This window comes from Haemaphysalis longicornis, unplaced genomic scaffold (genome assembly GCF_048455015.1).
Source record: "Haemaphysalis longicornis isolate Haplotype H1 unplaced genomic scaffold, Haemaphysalis longicornis Haplotype H1 scaffold_7, whole genome shotgun sequence".
Classification (NCBI taxonomy): domain Eukaryota; kingdom Metazoa; phylum Arthropoda; class Arachnida; order Ixodida; family Ixodidae; genus Haemaphysalis; species Haemaphysalis longicornis.
Genome location: NW_027526422.1, coordinates 99,883,365 through 99,891,336, shown reverse-complemented (window position 1 = coordinate 99,891,336; position 7,972 = coordinate 99,883,365). Strand labels below are relative to the sequence as shown.

General features: G+C 46.0%; 2 non-coding genes across 2 annotated transcripts; one reads left to right on the top strand and one right to left on the bottom strand.

Moving 5' to 3' along the window:
* Trnay-gua (transfer RNA tyrosine (anticodon GUA)) lies at nucleotides 1–88 on the bottom strand. The gene is given in 2 exon segments: nucleotides 1–36; nucleotides 52–88. It is a non-coding gene; the product is annotated as a tRNA-Tyr (tRNA).
* A 1,754-nt stretch (nucleotides 89–1,842) lies between these two features.
* Nucleotides 1,843–1,930, top strand: Trnay-gua (transfer RNA tyrosine (anticodon GUA)). The gene is given in 2 exon segments: nucleotides 1,843–1,879; nucleotides 1,895–1,930. It is a non-coding gene; the product is annotated as a tRNA-Tyr (tRNA).
* The last annotated feature ends 6,042 nt before the right edge of the window (nucleotides 1,931–7,972 follow it).

The window sequence follows — 7,972 nt, the reverse complement described above, 5'->3', positions numbered from 1 at the left end:
TCCGTCGAGCCGGATTCGAACCAGCGACCTATGGATACCAGCGAGACACCTCTACAGTCCACCGCTCTACCAACTGAGCTACCGACGGGGACGGAGATATTGCCAGCGTCGGGCAGCTCCATGCCGTAAACGCCATCAAGTGCAGGTGTAGCGGTAGGCGCAGCTACGACGATGTCTGAAGCCACAATGGCTTAAAGTCAGCCGACGGTGCGGTGAACTCTATTGAGATTCATTGAAGCCAGTATTTATTTCATCTTTCTTATCTCTTTTTTCCCACATTTCCGACTTTATACGTGCTTTGAACGGCCTTTTGTCTGGTCAATCCAGTCTCACTTGTAATTTTTAGTTTGTGGTTTTGCTTCAGGCGTTCGCTAGTATTATAGCGAAATATCCCTAAGAATTCAAACCCTAAAGAACAATATATACACCACGTGCCGTGCAAAGCCAGTGATGCTATCTTCCACGTCTAAAGATTCCCTTCGTAGTCCCATGACTTGCCACGTCTTCCGTGGAGGGATTACCAACATTGTGAGCATGACTGCCGGCATTTATCCATTGCTTTTTGCTTTAATTATTTATTGCCCTTTCTTATGAAATTGACTGTTAGAGATCAGAATAATAGCGCGGGCAAGATCGATGCTTTGGGCAACGAGTTTTGAAATAACAATTGCGAAATACACATTTAAGCATGATAAGTGCGTAACATGTTTTCAATAACAGGTTATGCCATTATATATGCCATTATCACTAATTAGCGACCACTTAACTAAAGTTTTATTTAACGTTGTCGCAACATAATTGCTGCCTTAATGCGAAAATAGTTATTATTTTCTATTTGGCAAATTGAATTATTTGCTAGAATGCTGCGAAATCACGCTAAAATTACTGAAAATGATACATACTTTTTATTACCTCGATTTTTATTTATAACATGCTTTTCTTTTCAAAGGCTGGACTTCTGGGCGTGGGTGCGCTTGGCGAATCTTCACGCTTGGCGTGTCTTCGTGCCTCAATAGCTAAAGCCATTCACTCGTTTCAAAGATAAACAAGCCAGTATAAGCTAGAAAAACAATACTTAACACAAGTTATAATCACGCAGCAATTGAAAGTAACGCAAAAAATAACAAACAAAATTAAAGCTGTTCCACTCAATGTGAAAGCTGTTTGAAGTGCTGAGCAGTGATTCGCCATAACGGGCTGTAGCGCCGTTCTCCGCTCACTGTTACCACCACATGCAATTCCAATTTCCCGCCTTCGCAGTGCTCGTCCGCCCTCTGCTTGAAACAGCGCCAGCGGGAGTTCTGTTCTTTTTGTGCTTTTCTCCCCGCACGTGCCGGCGTTGCACTGCCACATTTTACGTTTACTATCGTAAAAACCAACCCAACGGGCGTGCTTAACTAAAGGAACACGGGCGCTGCCGGTGAATTACGTATATTTTCCCTCAAATGTACCTATTATTTTATTTGCGTTAAAGAGCGGGAAGATGTATGACAAGCGCCAACGTTTCACAAGTCTCGAACGCTTATGAATATATAAACCGTTTGGATTGCGAAGCCTCTGGGGCACGCCGCGAACAACAGCGTTACCCCAGGACGCCGCCTTGTTGCTCTATATACTTGGGTCGAGCGAGCGAGCTAGGACGACAAGGTGAGCGCCTAAAGTGCTATGAACTTAAAACACCTGGCTGCTATGAATCTCTACGCAGCCGGCAGCCGTGCAATCTGCCTGACGGCACCGCCCGCCCCAAGGACACCGTGTGTATAATACCGCTGGTTCGTGCTCTACTTTCTCCGTCGTCGGCAAAGACGCGGAAAAAGATGCAGCGCAAACCTTCCTCCGTGGCCGTCGATAGCTCAGTTGGTAGAGCGGTGGACTGTAGAAGACAATTACTGGCATCCATAGGTCGCTGGTTCGAATCCGGCTCGACGGAGCGCGTTTTCTTGTTTTAGAACAACCTTTGTGGTTAAAATTTGGGTTTCTTTTTTCCAGCAGAACACGGACTCGGTCATTGCCCAATATGCGGCTATTCGTTTCTGCTTTATCAGACGAGAGTACCCGAAATTACAGTTCCGCAGAACAACATTTGTTTCATATTGCTCTTCATGACCGTGGAGTGACTTCAAATACTTCTCAAGAGAAAAGGACAGAGGCCACTCAGGCAAACTCCATGCTTGGCTGCGTGACCTTTGCTCAAATGCTGTTCTTCGCTCGTGCCTTTTTTCGGCGGACCGAATGCCTCTTCAAGCAGCGCCGCATTTAAGCGAAGAAGCTTGACGCTGGCGACCTCGCAATGCCAATGACCACCATTGTAAGATGCAGCCTTTAAACACCGAGTAGCAAAGGCGCGAATTTTGTTATCTATCAAGCTCAGCCACGACGCACCAGCCCTTGTGGTTGACGCTACGATGATGCTTCTGCGAGGAGTACAGCTTCGGTCTACGTGCCTCGCAACGCCGCCTGTTACGTGTGTGAAACCACAACTTGGAGCGACGTCTTGCTGGAGCTTAAGTTTACTGCAGGTAGGTAACTGGCTAGGTACGAGTCGTGTTTTAACACGAAAGTGTTTTATTCTTGGATACAAATATTTCACTGACGTCATGTCCATCACGGAAATGACGCCAGTACAAGGAAGCAAGCGGCCTGTAAAAGGTGCACTCCTGCACACACGTCTTCTTGTGCGGAAGCATCCTTTAGCACTAAAGAGTAGGTTATACTTATGGTTGTTTGTTTTAGGGTTTTATATTTTAACACGAAAGTGTTTCAAGCCTGGATACACCAAGATTTCACTGACGTCATATCCTTAACGGAAATTACGCCGGTACACCTTTCCCGAAGTGCCCCCCCGGCAGGACATCGCTCGCCAAGCACAGCCGCCGACAGACAAACCATGCTCAGTTGCAGATTTCGCTGCACTTCGCACTGTCGTGTTTTACCGATTCGTATGACAGAGGAATCAACCACCATTTTTTTTTTGTAATGCCCCAAGCACTCACCATCTTTCGGCTCAAACTGATCATGAAATTCAAGTTGAGTGGATTTGTTAAACCTTGTTTCCTTGATCTCTGCACTTGAACTTTCGTGCCATCGACCACCTTGAACGTTTCTCCAAAAATGTTTTCTTGGAACGGATAGGGCTTAAAAATACGCCGAGAAAAAAAAACGAAGAGAGAGAGAGAGAGAGAGAGAGAGAGAGAGAGAAAGATTAAAAAAAACGAAATGGGTTCCCTGTAACTCCGGAAACCAAATGCACAAACTGGGACGCGGGAATTACAAGACGCGAATCAAAAACTCAGCCTGAAGGCCTTAGCCGGTTTCCCCAACGCGGTACAATGCAAATTCTGGCTGTCAATATTTTACGATGTCTCTATTCTTCGATCGCACACGCAAATTGATCGATTGCAGTCGCAACATATTACATTTAGGAATACAATCGAGTTTGCCCATTCAGATAACAAACTCGGTGAGCATCTCCTGCATTCAATTTTTCGGGTGAAGTAAAAGTAGAATGAAGAGAACATTCTGTTGTCTGTTCGGAATGTTAATGCAAAGCGGTGTTCTTTTCGTTTTGTTGCCCTGGGTGTGATATTTTTGTTTTCATCCTTTCCGAAGACAGTAAAACTAAAGGCCGTTAAATTCCCCAAGCAATTTATTACTAATATTACCGTGCAATTATTCTGGGGGAACACCGAAACGGTATCGCACCACACAAAAGTATTACGCCGGATATCGGCAGGGAGGCGATCCACTCTTTGCTACACAAAATGGAAAGAACGCACCCTACGTCAATGAAGAATTCAGAATGTGTAGCGGAAATAAATAAAATGAGTGCAATTCGACCAAAACGTTTTAACAGTCTGCCGTACAATTGTACTGATTTAGCCCTCACCTTCAGCATGGTCTGCACATTCAGTCCATCATTTCATGAAAAATCGAGAGCTGGGAAAAGAAGCGTAATGTAGTGTTAAACAAAAAAATAATAAAAAGATGCAGCGCTCGTTCCTTCTGCTTTCTGTCCCATCGTTTCTATTGCACTGTCGCTATTTTAAGTGCGAATGCACTTTATAAGCGACCCCAAACCATCCACCGCCGGAGGCGGCGGCGGCGGCGGCGTCCGCAGTGCTCCTCTATATTTAAAAAAGAAACAGCATCCGGCGCAAGGTTTCGATCCGAGGACTTTGCGGCCGCAGCGCGACGCTCTACCGACCAAGCCACGGACGCGACGCTGATATCAGTGTTAGTGACGCGCCTTATATCTTTAACGCATTCAAACTACGTCGTCAGCGGCGTGCGTTGGCGACTCAGCGGCGTTATAGCGGCTTGATAACTGCGTGGTGTACACGTGATACTACAAACCCGATGGAAGAGATGGAAGAGAAGGCGGCAAGGCGGTGGGCTGCGGGGGCCGAGCGCAAGCGCCGCAAGCGGGCCGACAACCGAGCATTCGCACTTTCACATTCTCCCCCTCGGGGAAATGCGGGGGAATTTTTTCAATTGAACTACCAACTCGCCCAACAATGCACTTCGTTAAAACGTAAAAGTGTGGAGGTGCGGGGTATCGGTCCCCGTACCTCTCGCATGCTAAACGAGCGCTCTACCCTTTGAGCTACACACGCGAACGGTTGACACGACACATTTGGGTGCATTTCATATAAAGATGCTTATAAACCGCGCGTTGTTGTACATAGCTCTCAAATAACCTACCAACTGAGGGCGTCTAGCACACCATTCCATACTACCGAGGAACGCGACAACAGCTGCTGCGATTATGGATTGACAATTACACCACCTTCCCCCTCCATCCCCCCCTGTGTAGGTGGAACTCCCTCGGAGCGGAACCCCCTGCATACGGCTTCTGAAGTCTACATCTGGAAAGAGAAGTGCCCGACTGACTGAATGTCACACTGACTGACTGACTGACTGACTGACTGACTGACTGACTGACTGACTGACTGACTGACTGACTGACTGACTGACTGACTGACTGACTGAATGACTGACTGAATGACTGACTGACTGACTGACTGACTGACTGACTGACTGACCGACCGAGTGACTCACTGATTCACTCACTCACTGATTCATCAACACACTCACTCATTAACTCACTCGATCACTCACTCACTCATCCACACACTCACTCACTAACTCACTCGATCACTCACTCACACACTTACCCATTCACACTCTCGTTCACTCACTCGCTCACTTACTGAGTCCGTCACAATATACCAGCCGGAACTCCTGGACCTCTCGAGACATGAAATTTTTGAAGTACATTTGTATCGTGGAGTGAGGACTCACAAAGGCTGAAGTTTTGAAAATAATATCCTTGACGGAGTAAAAGCTAAACTATGTTTTTGCGTGTCCCAGATTATCTCGCGTGCTAGTTCTAATATCGATCAGGTTTTTGGTGATATATTGCCACGAACCATGTTTTGGGTTTGTTTATTTATGTTCTGTTTTTCCGACCGGCTGCGTTGGGCTACATTATGTAATCTGTGTTATCCGTGGGCCAAGTGAAGCGCATGTTCCATTCTTTATGCCGCACGTGTTATCTCCTTTGATAGGGAGAGTGTTTCGAACTAACGTCACCAACCTAAAACAATCCCATTTGGTCTACAGTATCCTGGATGCAATTCGACTCTTCGAGGAACCCTCACGCCGAGAGATAAATGCCACAGAGTAGACGCCGCGACATTCGATTAACCGACACTCGCCTGCGCACGTCACTTGATGACTGCTGCTTCGTCGGCCTGTGTATTTTTTTAGTTGTCAGGGGAGCACAAGTTCACTCCAATAAACTTGTTTTTCTTCAAGACAACTGCGTCGTCTTCGGCTTCGTGACATTTGGTAGAGGTGCAGGGTACATTGACCCTCATCCCTCGTCAAACATAAACAAACAAACCCAAAACACGGTTCGTGACAATATGTAATCTGTAGAAACGTTTGAAGAGTAGTTATGGTATGGCCCCAACAAACTCCCATACGGCGAGTGCGGTTGAGTGTGAATCGGTTGTATTTGCGGTTTAGTGATATATGATCGGTACTTCGATATGTTGAATTGATCTATGCTGAGAAATGTTACTTTTACAAATCTGCAAGAAAGATATATCAGCAATTTTCCTTATATTCCTTATAATTTTTCTTATAAAAAGCGTAGGATTTGTGAAATTGCACCGCTAACCGAGTGAAGACTCTTATAGGGGATATCAATGCCCAGCCAAAGTCAAGTCCCTGGACGCTTGAATTTTTGAAATACAATTCTAACACGCTTTTTACCCCCATATGTACGTCTTTTTTTGCACCTCTGAAAAAGCGAAAAGGGACAATATATATCTTTACAAAATCCTCAAAATACAGTGGGATCGTTAAAATATTGATGTGTTTTTGCTGCCGTATATAATACATATGAATGTCTAAAAGCTGGTTTCTAATGTTTTCCCTTAACCAACGCCTAATAGGGCAATCATGGTTTAAGGTATATTACTTGCTTTTGCGGATTTATTAATACGTGCTCAGCCGTTTGATATGTGCAATTGATTTTTGCTTACGAAAGGTACTCGCTAAATTTCCCGAAGGCCTTTGCAAGAATTTGTACGAACGAATGCACAAAAAGACGAGTAGGATTTTCTAAATTAGAACCCTAATCCAAAATGCTGGTTCAAGAGTTATCAAATTTGTTCAATCGGTTGAGGAGCTTAAGCAACGTCTACATTTTGTTACATTTCCGCGCATTTGTGGCCAACTGCCTGGTGGTTGAACATCTAACAAGGACCTTACGCAGAACCTCATTTCAGTGTTCCGTTCGATTATCCGTCTCCTTCCGGATGCTATGTTCCCTTTCTGAAATCCAGGATGTTCTGCCTCTGGCACGGGCCCACTCTCCTATTTGTGATCCGTGCCTAGGCCACGTTTAGTACATGTAAAACAACACTGATTTTCACGTCAATTTGTAATTTGTTATACCGGACGTTCTTATCTTCGCAGAAGCTATTTGGCCTGTGGGACAATCTAAAAATCTATACCAAGGCCTTCCCTGCCGTCAGGCAGTTCTTTGATTTGATTGATTGGGGGGTTTAACGCGCCGACACAACGCAGGTGATGAGGCGCGCCGTAGTGGAGGGCTCCGGATTAATTTTGACCACCTGGGGATCTTTAACGTGCGCCGAAATCTCGTACACACGGGCGTTTTTGCTTTTCGCCTCCATCAGAAAAGCGGCCGCCGCGGCCGGGAATCGAACCCGCGACCTCGTGCTCAGCAGCGCAACGCCTTAGCCACTGAGCCACCGCGGCGGGTCAGGCAGTTCTTTACAACCGCGAAAATATACGAACAAAAAAAAATTTGGCACAGCTTGAATTAGTGGCGCAAGGCTGCAGAAATGGAGGAGCTGGGGGTGACCTACCGTCTTCCGGTTTTGCTACATGTCGGTAGGTTTTGCTAAGCTTTGCTCAGTTTTATTAGGGTTTGCGATGTTCATGCTAGCCTAGGCTAAATGTTGAGATTGAAGCCAGCTTTATCCGGATTTTACAAGGTCGTCACAGTCGGTCCCCCACGCTGACAGCGGATCTCAGGGGGGAAGAAGCTAGATCGACCCCGAGCTGCGTTGTTTATCCGACCTTGCACTACTAATGCAAGCTGCGCCAATTTTAGCGTTTTAGTATTCCAAGAAAGGCTATTACCTTAAATATGTTATCGTGAGGGGTGCGCACACACATATGACCCTTACGCTCACTCCCGAGCACGCGCGAACGACGGCTTCACTGTTATAACACGTATCTGCGGTGGTGCACCCTTCTCAGGCCGCGCAGTTTTTGTTAGTTCTTTTTTTTTAACGACACCGGACCCAGCTCAGCTTAAACGGTTCCGCTGTTGAGAGCATAAAAGAACCCAAATAGGGGAACCGCGCAACACAAACCAAACACAAGAAGAAGAAAGTGGCAACCACGAGCGCCGACTTACAAATGGCTTTAT